Source organism: Condylura cristata, unplaced genomic scaffold, assembly GCF_000260355.1.
Source record: "Condylura cristata isolate star-nosed mole 26May11 unplaced genomic scaffold, ConCri1.0 scaffold00016, whole genome shotgun sequence".
In the NCBI taxonomy this organism is placed as follows: Eukaryota; Metazoa; Chordata; class Mammalia; order Eulipotyphla; family Talpidae; genus Condylura; species Condylura cristata.
Window position 1 is genome coordinate 5671560 of NW_004567117.1, and position 12895 is coordinate 5684454.

Here is a 12895-nt window from a genome sequence, read left to right on the forward strand (position 1 = left end):
AGTAGCTTACTTGTGTAACACCAGACTGACAATGTAAATCCATTGTCTTTAAAATGTCTTCAAAGTTCATGACAGAAAATATTTTAAAGTTCATGACAGAAAATATTTTAAACTAACAAAGAAATTTTTTTGTATTCCTCCCATCAATTCTAAAATAAATCAGCAAATAGGTCAAAAGACTATTCCTTTTTTTGTTTTTGTTTTTTTTTTAAAGTTTTGAAACCTGCCCTTCATAATCCCTTCCAGTGTCTTAAAAATACAGATGATTAGGTCTTATCCTAAACTTAAGGCAGGAAAACATCACAGGGTGGTTAGAATACTACATCCTTTCAGGAATACACCCATCCAATGGCCAGATGATTGAGACGAGCAGGTCCGGGGACCTGATATAAATGGCCATCCATCTAACGACTTGAATCCTCCTGATCACACCCACAAGTCCAGGATCTCCAGTTGCTACTACCATTAGGGAGGCAATCCATTCTTCCTGTGAACAGGTGAGAAGCTCTTCCATATACAGAACTGAAAAACACTTCCTAGCACCATCCATCAATTGATCCTGACTCAATAATTCCTTAAAATCTCCCTCATGGATGTGGCTGACATCCACCAACTTGATGACTTTTCTATGAGGCTGCTTCCTTGTGTCTACCATTTTTTAGAAAGAACTTCAATGTTCAGAGCAGTTCTAGGCTACTAGAAAACTGGTAAAGAAATGCAGACATTTTCCCATCCACCCCTCACCTCCATATACCCATAGTCTGCCGGCTGTAAACTTCCCCCATCAGAGTAGTACATTTGTTCCAACTAACGAACCCACACTGACACATCCATGTTACCCAGCATCCAGAGTCAGCCACCATTTTTAAGTCTTGTTCCTAATGCCAATCTCTCATTGAAACCTATTCAATGTTTTAAACAGCCACAATAATGAAGCCAGCATTGGCACAAGTGGAGACAGGCTGAAATTCTAGCCAGTATATTATGAAGCTCAAGATTGCAACTGGCACAACACCTCAGCTACTTCATTTGTTAAATTGGAAGGATAAGAATGCCTTCTTTTTTAAACTGATATAAGTACAGAAATAGCTCATGCATGAAAAAGCACAGTCTGGAACCTGCTACACAGGCGTGTACATACATAGAATGGATGCCCCCTGAGGACAGAGCTTGATCTTACTTCATTACTGACATTTAGAACAGCACCTCACACAGAGTGGAAATGAAAGTATGTGCTGAATGACTAAATTATTAACAGTGATGGACACAACTAGTTTTAAATGAAATTTTTAATTCTGAATGTTGCAAAACCATAACTTAGGTACTGTGTAAATGAAATTCTAATTTGCTTTTCCTTTTAACTTCAAGTACTTTCTATAAGTGACTCTTAAGATGCTAACTAGTGGTTTTCATATACCATACGGTGATTTAAATCTTTTAAATGAAATAAGAATGCATGATTTACAATCAAAAACTTTTACCATATTTGCAATGCTCAAAAGCTGTATTATATTTATTATCTTTTTCAACTTTCATTTCAAGGACAGTAATTACCATGCAACAACAACAGTACACCAGAGAGTCACAAGAAACATTACATTGGGTGCATTAATTTTAAGTAGAATCATTAAATTTCTTAGTATTTTTTTTTCTTTCTGAATTGTTTTAATGTCTTGATAGTAAAGTATAAAAAATAGTGTTTCACATACTTAAAGAATCCAGCTTTATACATATAAATCTAAGTGTCTCAATAGGTTACTATTGAAATATATACTATTTGGTATATTTGTCACCTAGGCATTTGAAAATTCTTCAAAGTCTTCCAAAAATAAAAGATTAAATCATTTTTATTTTTAAAGGAGGTGTAAAAGGAGCTAGGATTTCCATGTGCACAGGGCCTCCTGTGAATAAATGGAATTCTGCTCATTTTACCATCCCAGTGACCTGCTTCTTTTAACAGGAAAAATATGGGTTCAAGTTCAATCTTACCCCTTACTTCCAGAACACCCCTCTGAGACATTTAAAATAGCCTTTAAGGTAAGCACAGCCCAAGCATCTGGTACCCACCCTGAGGCCTCATCTTCATATTCCTTTAGCATCTAGCACAGCACCCAGCAGAAATCAGCAGCAGCCTCAGTACTTACAAGAAGGAACTGAGCATGACTATGGGTACCTGGACATTCTTGGCCCAAGCAGTTCCCTTCCACAGTACTCTAGGGCCTAGAGTCCAACCTTGCAACACTATAAAGACCTTCACTCAATAGACAGTGCACACTGAGAGGGAGCAGACAGGCTTCACTCCCAGAAGCAGAGCGGCCAGAGACAGGACACATGACCCACATCGTGAAGAGTAAACTAAATCTCTGCCAGCTTCTAGGTTTCACCAACCCCTGCAGAGAGAGCTGTGAACCTGTCACAGGAAAGGCCAATGTCTGGGGTCCAACTGCAATGTTTGATAGCCAAACATTGAAAAGGGAAAATTGGGCCCTCCCTGGTGGTGCAATGGGTTAGGGCACAGCACTGCAAGTTGGCCACAGCCAACTCAGTGCTAGTTCGATCTCTGGCCCTGGAGGTGACCCACGTAGACAAGCAGACCTCTCCTGTCTTGTCCGCCGTTCCCCTCAGCACTGTACTTAGCTTATCTGCCTGTTCTGCTCCCCACTGTCTTTGGTGAATCCTCTCACTGCCCCTGCACGTCTGGCCTGTACCCCAGTTCTATATGAATAAATAAATCTTAAAAAAAATAAGAAAAGGGAAAATTCCTAAAGGACAAAGTGGTTGGTTGTACTAATCTAAGGGGTTAGGAAGTCAGTAGAACTGTGTGGGATGGAGACAGCTTCCAGAAGGAATCTAAACTCTACCACTAGTTTGATGTGACTCACCTCACAGTTACCAAAAGAGGAGACGACCAGGGAATTCCCTTGCAGACAGGAAGGAAGCCACCTGTATGGCATGGTGAGGCTGGCAGTGTTCAAGTGAGGGACAGTCACACAACATAGATTCCCAGTGGGGCTATCATTGGACCAACCACAATAGCAGGGCAAAAATCATACAACCAAAACCTATGCTAGCAGGGAAAGTAGAGAAATATAGAAACCTTGCTCACACCCTGAGGTGAGCTCCCAGGTCATACACATCACAGTCTCAGTATGAGCGGGCCTCAAATTCATCATGCCATCAGCCTGACTACAGCAATGGAGGGTGTGGCTGTGGCAGCAAAGTTATCTGTGCACTGCCGTCCTCTCCCCACAAAAATTGTACTCTCTTCACCTTCTACCCTTTCATGCTTTTTTTTTGGTCATCTACTTCAGAAGTCACTGACAAATTATTTGGTAATAGTTTTTAGGTCCTTATGTATGAAACTGTGAAATGAAAAATTTTCGCATCACCAGAACTCTGCACTTCAGGCCAACAATGTAGGTACCCCACACAAATCTAAAGATTGTTAGGTCCTTTTAGATGAAGTGAAGACATTTGCCAAAGCCAATATTATATCACAGAGGGCACGTGTCACTACACCTTATCACCAGACTGCATAGCATAAGAAAATAACTTAGTTTAGAAGCAAGCCTAGAATGCGTCCTGATTTGGAGAATTAAGTGCTGGTGATGGGCCTGTGAAGCCTTTCCTATCCCTGTTTATATTATCAGAGGCAAGGTGGGAAATTCAGGATTTCCTTTACATTAAGCACTCCCATAAATTTCCACCCACTGAATCCCCACAAAAGGATGCATTCACAGAAAAATGAAGCTGGGAAGCTGTTTCACATCACTTGGCTGTGCAATTTAGGCCTGCATCTCAAACCCTTGCCTGTAACTGACACTGGCTGTTCCTACTGCCTAACCACAGGCCGCCAGTGACTGAGGCTCACAGAGTAAGGACACCTCGTTGCTTCTCAAACCCTCTGCATCACCCAGTGTTTCCACTCAACGATGGAAAAGTGTTCTTACCTTGCAGTAGAAATTTCACCAGAGGGCAAGATTAAACCACACCCCTTTATCATTTTTAAGCCAAAAATAGCAAACTGATTCATATAGTATAGGAAACTAGACTCTTAAAAACATCTACTGCATTCAATATGATAAGGGCTGGAAAATCATTAGTAGGTGTAACCAAATCAGGAAATCTGGGAGTTTCTGACTTACTGATATGTTATTAGGTTGTTTTGTTTTTTTCAACAACTTTCATATCAAGAAACAAAGGAAACATATTTGAGATGACATTCTAGTGCCTGCTTAATAAAAAATATTTGAACTTGGACTTTTCTTACCCTTCCGTAAAGCATTTTTTCCACAAAAATTTTTAATATTCTCCTTAAATACATACTTTCCAAAAAAATAAAGGTGTACTGCAAGCTCTTATAATAGACTGCAGAAATTTTATGCGATCCATACTCTTCAAAGCCCTTGCAAATCCAGCTGAAGGAAGGAACTGGCCAGGTTGTCTGGCTCCTCTGCACCTCATTCCCCACTCCATACCCATCCCTGCAATGCAGCCAACGTGACATCTTGCATACCCTCATTCACGTGGCTTTCACAACAACCCATGTGGTAGTTTCTAGTGTTGTGTGCATTTGACAGAAGAGGAAACTGAGACATACACACACACACACACAAACAGATCTCCCCACAGGCCACACTCCCAGGAAAAAGTAGACCAGACCTGAGTGGGATTTGAAGGGAACCAGCCTACAGCATCGCCATCCTCGTCCTTCCACAGACACTGATTTCACAGGAGGTAACTCAGGGAAAAGTCTCTTTAAGATGTAATCTGACCTCATTATGAATAGGAAGTTAAGATTCTAGCTCTTCATTTTTTGAAAGCTACAGTGTTTGGCAAAGTAGAAGAAAAGATCATGGGCAAAACTGAAAGGTTATGGCCCCATTCAGAGTGATGAATAATCAGTTGTGTGGCCTTTGGCAAATCATGTCAAGCTTTTTCTTGTTTTAATCTAACTGTAGAACTGGGGCAGAGGGAATTGTATGAGAGTTGTCAGTATATTCAGGTCTGATCTGATTTTAGATCCACCTATATTGGAAGACTTAATTTAATTTTTAATATTGTTAATGGCTTTTCCCCCAAATAATTTGGGCTCTCAGCACTCTCCTTGTGTGCCCAAGATAAAAATGAGAGACAGAAAGGGCTGGGACTTGATCGAAAGAGTCCAGGGTTCACAGCCATGGTCTTCTAGCCACAGGCATCAGATTGGTTTGTCCTACTGTCAACATCTCACGTGTCTGTTCTCAGGGTGCATGAAGGCACCAGTGTCTGCCATGTAGGACAAGCTTATACAAAGCAGTTATTTTTATTACTCTTGGTTTTGATCATCTCTCACCTAAATTATTAAGGATCATAACAGGGAAACAAACAAACTTAATGTAGCATTACTGGTAGTGAAAAATCAGTATCACTAACATCCGAGATGGCCAACATTGCAAAAAGAATGTGTAAATTACAAAATAGTATTAAAACCACATACTGTAATTGCCCTCCCTGGTGGTGCAACGGGTTAGAACGCTGCAAGCTAGCCGCAGCCATTTCACAGGGAGTTGGATCCCTGGCCCTGGAGGTGATCCACATGGTGCAACAGACCTCTCCTGTCTCACCTACTGCTCCCCTCATCAGTGTACTTGATCTGTTTACCTGCTCAGCTCCCCACTCTGTCTCTGCTGAACCCTCTTACTGCCCCTGCACCTCTGGCCTGTAGCCCAATTCTGTATGAATAAATAAATCTTTTTAAAAAATCATATACTGTAAATTTTCTAAGACTATCTCATTGCATTGAAAAAAAAAAAAAATGATCTTCATCACCAAAAAAGGCAAGCTGTAAAACTGAAAATACAGCATATTCACTATTATGCCCATAGTCCACATGTGTAATGCATATATACATTCATGGAAATATGGGGAAAATACAAGAAACAGATCACTGTTTTGAGTGGAAACTGAATTATATTTTATTTTATTTTTAGTTATTTCTGGTATTTTCTATTTTTCCCACAAGGACCATAAAATGACTTATATAATGAGAAAAATGGTTAGAAACATGCAGTGATTTTTACAAAGAACAAATAAAGGTAAGAGTTATACTAAAATCAAGACTACTAAGTAATAAAATATCACCCCCCAAAAAATAAGAAAAAAATAATACTTTCTAGAAATTTAATAACACTAAAATAAGCAAGTTTAACAGAGTGAGGATTAATTTTTTTCTAAATGTATAATAAAAAATTTTACAAGTTTATGCCCAGAATCACAGAAAAATCAGAAATGGAAAGTTTTAGAAAACGATTTTCCTTTTCAGCCTGGAAAAAAAATATCTTGGAGGGATTATAGTTTCGGAGAACTTGGCCAAACTTTGGCATGTTTCCACAACCCATTTTTTGTTCTCTTTCTTCTCAACACACATAGCAAGCCACGCCTCACCACATATTTAATTCTCCACTCTCAAATTCAGAGTCCAGTTTTGCCAAGTCTCACCCAGCACAGGGGCATGCTCGTCCTTCTCAACCCTGTGCTGACATGGGGGGGGGGGGGGCTCTGTCCCCAGCTCACGGACCACATCCCACACTGCCTGAAGATGCCCCGTTTATCTGGAGCCCTGTCACAGTGCAGTCCACACTAGATGTGTCATCGAAGCCCATCTTGGCTGCCCATTACCCCTTCAGGTTGTACCTGTGGAAGATGAACACAGCTCAGGTATATCTAAAGACAGCTCATTAAGGGTTCTTCTAATTGTTTCATTGTGAAAAAAAAAAAAAAAAGCAAAACAAAACAAAAGAATTGCTCCTTTTGAAAGGACAAAACCAATAAATTAGGGAGCCCAGCACAGGCCACAGGGAATCAGAACATCTAATAGGAAACCTAGGAAAGGTCTTAGAGATCCAGAATAGCCCACCAGCAGCCCTAGATAGACCACAGGGAGCAACTATCAAAGCCTCTCATATGAGAGGCCTGACTCCTGCAGTGAACTGCAATGGGAAGGGGGTTGAGGGAGGGTGGAGATAGCTTCGAGAAGCTTAAAAAAGGAAACAATAATGCATATTTACACAGGATATATTTTGGGATTCTTAAACTAAAATAATAATAATAAATAAAAATAAACCACTTCAGAAAGTGCAAGTCATGTATTAAGTATATAAAATGCATTCAAGACTATCTCTCTCTTTATTTAAGAGAAACTGAACAGATGTCCTTTAAAAGCCAGGATTCTGCCTAGAATCCTTGAGTTCAAGTCCTCTTCAATAATCATTAGCTATGTGACCTGGACAAGTATCTTAACCTCTCTTTTCCTCTATTGCTTCATCTGAATATCTAGAGTGTTGTGAAGTCTGAAAGTAGTAAAGCTTAAAGCAATTAGAACAGTGCAGTATAGATAAGCATTACATAAATTTTAGCTGTCACAATCATTTTACAAATATTGATTATCTTATTATTGTTATTTTCTATTTAATTGGCTTTCTGTAGTTTCAAGTATTTCAGTTTCTTTCAGGTATGTCGCTTTAATATACTCAAGGGGTCATGCAGTAATGCATATTATGTGTTCATTTTGGAGTAAAAGATTTTGAAGCTGGTTCAGCTATGTAATGGCCATCTAAACATTACTTATCTTCTCTGATCCTCAGTTCCCCATTTTTAAGATACATATTATATCACACACCTCCCAGTTTCGTGAAAAGTGAAGATTTTTGAAAAGTGAATTTTATAAATCACTGATATGTACCCAAGGAAATCAGGTGTGAGATGTGATTCCCCCAACAGTTCTCACTCAGTGAGAGTATATAAATCTCACTTACTTGGCAATTACATAGTGACTGCTTTCATCAACTTTGGGACACAAGAACTCTGCCTCATCCATGACTGATGAGAGAGTACCTAGGGTCTCACTATTTAGGGTCATATATTTGAAGTAGAGCAAGAGCTTTAGAGAGAGAGAGAGAGAGAGAGAGAGAGAGAGAGAGAGAGAGAGATTTATCTATGCACACAAAACTGAGGCATAGGCCAGAGGTGAAAAGACGATGAGAGGATTCACCAGAGACAGTGGGGACCAGATGAGGCAGACTGATAAAGCACACTGCGGAGGGGAGTAGTGGAGAGACAGGAGAGTTCTGCCATGCCACATGGGTCACCTACCAGGGATCAAACTTGTGCTGAAGTCGTTGAGAAGAGCTTCATAGTGCTGTGCTCCAACCTGTTGTACCACCAGGGAGGGCCAAGAAAGAGCTTTTGACTTTGGGGTTAAGATAAAATTGAGAACTGCTGCCAAGGTACCACCCAATGCATAAAACAATATTAGTTACTGGAGGGAAGAAGAGAAAGAATATTGTAGGTGACCTCTAAGAGAGAGAAGAAACTAAAAAAAGGCTAATCCCCTAGCAAAGCTGCTCCTACTTTCCATTCATTGCATCAGCCCAAGGATAGTTCTACTCAGCCTAAGGTACTAAAATACCAATGGGCTTCTTGAGTGCATTTGTTTTCCTCAAGAAGAATCTAGTGCCTTATGGGTTCTATCAGTCAGAATAGGCCTAGGTTAAGTTATGCTACAGTAACGATCACAAAGCATCAGGGAATATATAATTTCTCATGCATGTTCTATGCCCACTATAACTCAGCTGAGGGAGCTTTCCAAATCATCCTCAGCCTAAAGCCAAAATATTACAAGTTGCCAAGGCAGGGAGCACAGGATGTGGTGAAGCAACAGTGGCTTAATGATGCTGCCCAGAAGTGGCATTTAACTGGCCAAAATATGACATATGGCCACATATATTAAATGGACAGGAAATCAGTCCTACACTGTGCCAGAGAGGAGATTCAAAATATCTGTCCACAAGACCTGCTTTCCTACCTACTCATCACAAAACACATTCAGGGAACACCTCTACCATGACCCTGAACAGATTAAATAGAAAGTGGGAAGCAGAAACTCCAACCAGTTACTGTTAGACAGTGACTGCTTCTCTCTTACTTCTTCAATGAATGTTTTCTTAAAACCTGACCGATAAATAGTACAGAGTTTAAATGATCAGTTAAGATTCTAAGTAATCATCACTATCCTGTATTTTAAATGCAGACACACACGCAAGCATACAAACACAACCATCTGTACTGAAAATAAAATATTCTTCTTTTATGAGTAACATTTTTCCAGAATTGGCCTCCCCAGTGAAATTTTTCTTTACAAAGCTCAGTCAATCCCAAGTGAAAAATTCTTTCTTTCTTAGAAAATGTCATTGTCTGTAAATGTCCCCTGGGGCCAAGCTCAAGTAGGCGCTCCAGAATTTCTCCCAGAACTAAGCCTCCCGTGGATCAAGCTTTTAGATATTCTCAACACTCCTGGCATCCAGACGTTCGTACAACCCTGAATTATTTATTCACCAATCTTTGCACAACTTCCTAAACACCAATGGAGACCAGGCCAGTTACAGCTATTTGATGTTACATCTTCTCAAGTGGCTAAAGAGGCTATAAAGCACCCCATTGCTTAAGCTTGCCATCTCAGTTCCATTAGCAGTAAAGACCTCTCTATTCAAACTGCTAAGTAAATCCTTTGAGAGCCCAGGGACTGTTTCATGCTTGAAAGCAACTGTTAAGAATTTGACAACAACCAAACTGTTCCTATTTAATCCTTCTCCCAAGGTAAAAAGAATTATAGGTAAACATATGCCTTCATTATTTGCTTTGCTGCATTTCAATACCCAATCCCACACAAAATTGCCAGCCAAGGATTTAATGCAATCACCTCTGCATTTCAGAACTGTTGCCTTTGCAGAATGGAAAAGTTTAACAAGGGCTATGGAGCTGGTTAGCCAACAACTGTGTTTTGTGTAGCATGCATCTTAAATGTCACAGGGATGAAGTCTGATCAGAGTAAGATTTTCTTTATTTATTTTAAGGTGATTCAAGACAACAGCTGTAGGGCTATTTTAAGCTAGCACCAAATATTTAATTTTGAGTGCAAATCAAAGATTACACTAAACTATGAAAATAATAACCAAAAGAGATGTTTCAGATCTGAAATTCTTACTCATTTTCAAGAGTAAGTACAATATGGGGTAGCAGGGTTTGGGATTTATTATTGGATTAGTGTTTTATCTCAAGTTCTTTTCTGATAGGTTTTGTATGTTAGTCTTTAGTACTTAATAGGCATGTACTTCTAAGAACATGTTAAGCAAGTCATTTTGTCCAGGAGAGGATCTTTTGGCCCCTTTCTTATTGGAAAGTCAGAGCCTTGAAAGCACCTTTTCAACTGTTCCACCATCTCCAATACCTCCCACACTGCTACCATAACCGCTACCACCAACACACACATACCAACAGCACACCAGTTCCTGCCTGGAAAACCTGGCAGACAGATCATCAAGTGGACCGCCGATGATGAATAGTCTAAGTCACATACATACATTTGATAGCAAGCTCTCTTTGCGCACCATTAATCAAACTCTCCTCTAACTCCTGAAAAGGCCGTTAAGACTTAGCTAACACTCTCCATAGTAGCAGTTCCTATTGTCAGTCATTTAGAAGAAGGCTTCTATATTATTTCTATTGTGTGGTTGAAATCAGTTGGTAACTACTGGGAAAAGAAAAATGATGCACAATGGCCAGTCAGAAGACATTCTTAACAAATGCACATGTATTAACGTGGAAGAGTATTTTCAAATAATGTTACGGCAATTACTTCTACTTTACTTCCCAGTACTCTGCCTATCAACGAACACACATAATAACTTTGTTTTTCTCATAGCATTTTTCATTGGATTTGCTTATAACAGTTTACTATTTTACTGTACAGGGTAATACTAGCTTTGGCATTATGGGCAGTTAAAGTTTGAAGTGCTTATTATTCCTGATGAGGTGAAACATGTTGAGATTGTCCCATTATCCTAACATTACATAAGTCCACCTCATATTGAAGATAGCTAGTTTCTCTACTTAATTTATTACATTTGGGAATTCTTCATTTCATCCATTTTAATTTAGCAAACGTTAGGCCAAACTGAAAGAACTAAGAAAGTAAGTTTCTAAAGTCAAAGAAATATGATCATCATTGTTTATATATTATTCTTTATTAATCTATTTTTCACATCATTGTCCATTTTTGGACAGTAGTGATGTCTCCCCTCAGATGCAGACCCTGTAGTTTTCTCACCACCACAGCACCTGTGCACCATCACCACAGTCTTGTGCTCTTCTCTCCGCTATTTTGACTCCTCTCCCTCTCCTTCGCCTGCCATATGCCTCAGATCTATGGTCAGTTTGAATGTTGTCTTTTTTGGTTTCTTTATATTCCACATATTGTTGAAATCATCTATATTTATCTGTTTCCATCTGACTTTTTTCACTTAGCTAAACTGTGTTATTCTTGTCACTTAAAACAGACCTTTCGGTCCCTCCCTGGTGGCGCAGCAGGTTAAAGCACAGCACTGAGAAGCTAAAGCCACTTCCGCATGAGTTCGATTCCCACCTGCCCCGAGGTGACCACATGGCGTGGCAGACCTCTCCTGGCACGCCTGCTGCTCCCCTCAGCAGTGTACTTACTTGATCTGCCTGTTCTGCTCCCCACTCTGTCTCAGGTGAAGCCTCTCACCACCCCTGAGCCTCTGGCCTGTACCCCAGTTCTGTATGCACAAATAAATAAATCTTAAAAAAAAAATGAGCTTTCAGATAGGGAACACAATTTCTCTCTGCTTTTAATCTAGCTGCCCCTCTGTTCCTACACTGTTGATTCTTTACTGTCCAATATGTCACAGGAAGGAAAAAGAACAAAGGTATGTGGAAGACACAGGGCACTGGGCAGTTTCCAGCTAACAGAACTTATTTTCATAGATGAGAGACAGAAAAATGTAAGGAAAAAAAAAAAAAAAAAACAAATCTCCAAGCGCAATACTTCATTGTTCACTCAGTCTATACATCAAGGTCCTAGTAAAGCTAATTTTTATTAATGCATTAAACATAAGTTACAGAACATACTGGGGAAAGATAAACTTTAAAAAATGTATTACTCTGGGCCCTCCCTGGTGGCGCAGTGGGTTAAAGCACAGCACCAAGAAGCTTAAGCCACTTCCGCATGAGTTCGATCCTGCCTGCCTCGGAGGCGATCCACATGGCGCGGCAGACCTCTCCTGAGCCGCCCGCTGCTCCCCTCAGCAGTGTATTTCGTCGATCTGCCTGTTCTGCTCCCCACTCTGTCTCTGGTGAATCCTCTCACCCTCCGCATCTCTGGCCTCTACCCCAGCTCTATATGAATAAATAAATAAATCTTTAAAAAAAAAGTATTATTCTATTAAAATAAATAATAAATGAGAATAAGGTAAGTGAAAATAATAAGAATAGATGGAGAAAAAGAGACACAAAAAACTTAAGTTGACTGCAATACCTTCATATTCTTAAGCTTATTAACCCACTTCACTCAATATCATCTTTAATGTAATGTTTTATTCAACTGGGTGCGAAATGTGCACTATTAATATCTTCCTTTCAGAAGTTTTGTTTTGTTTTTGCAGGTGAAAAGGACTTGCTTTGAGTTTCCAGTTATGTTAACATACTGCAAGTAAAAATAAAACATGTTTAATAACTATGGAAAGATATTCCTGATTTGGAGGTGTCCTCAATACAAGTCATACTCAAGTCAATACTTGGGAGAACAGATTCCATCCTACTTACTGCTCATGATCCCAATCTCTGAAGCCCATGCAGAACCACAAATCCAGTGCTCCAGACACTCCAGATCAAAAACAGCTAAGCCAAATGCAAACCAGAACTGTTCATAATTTAGTCAATGAGGCAGCATTCCTAACCTCTCATTCCCCAGACATTTTACCTCATTAATACACAATTCACATGGTTAGTGACTACTGTGTTCTCATAAAAGGCTAAACAGTGGGCCCTCCCTGGTAGC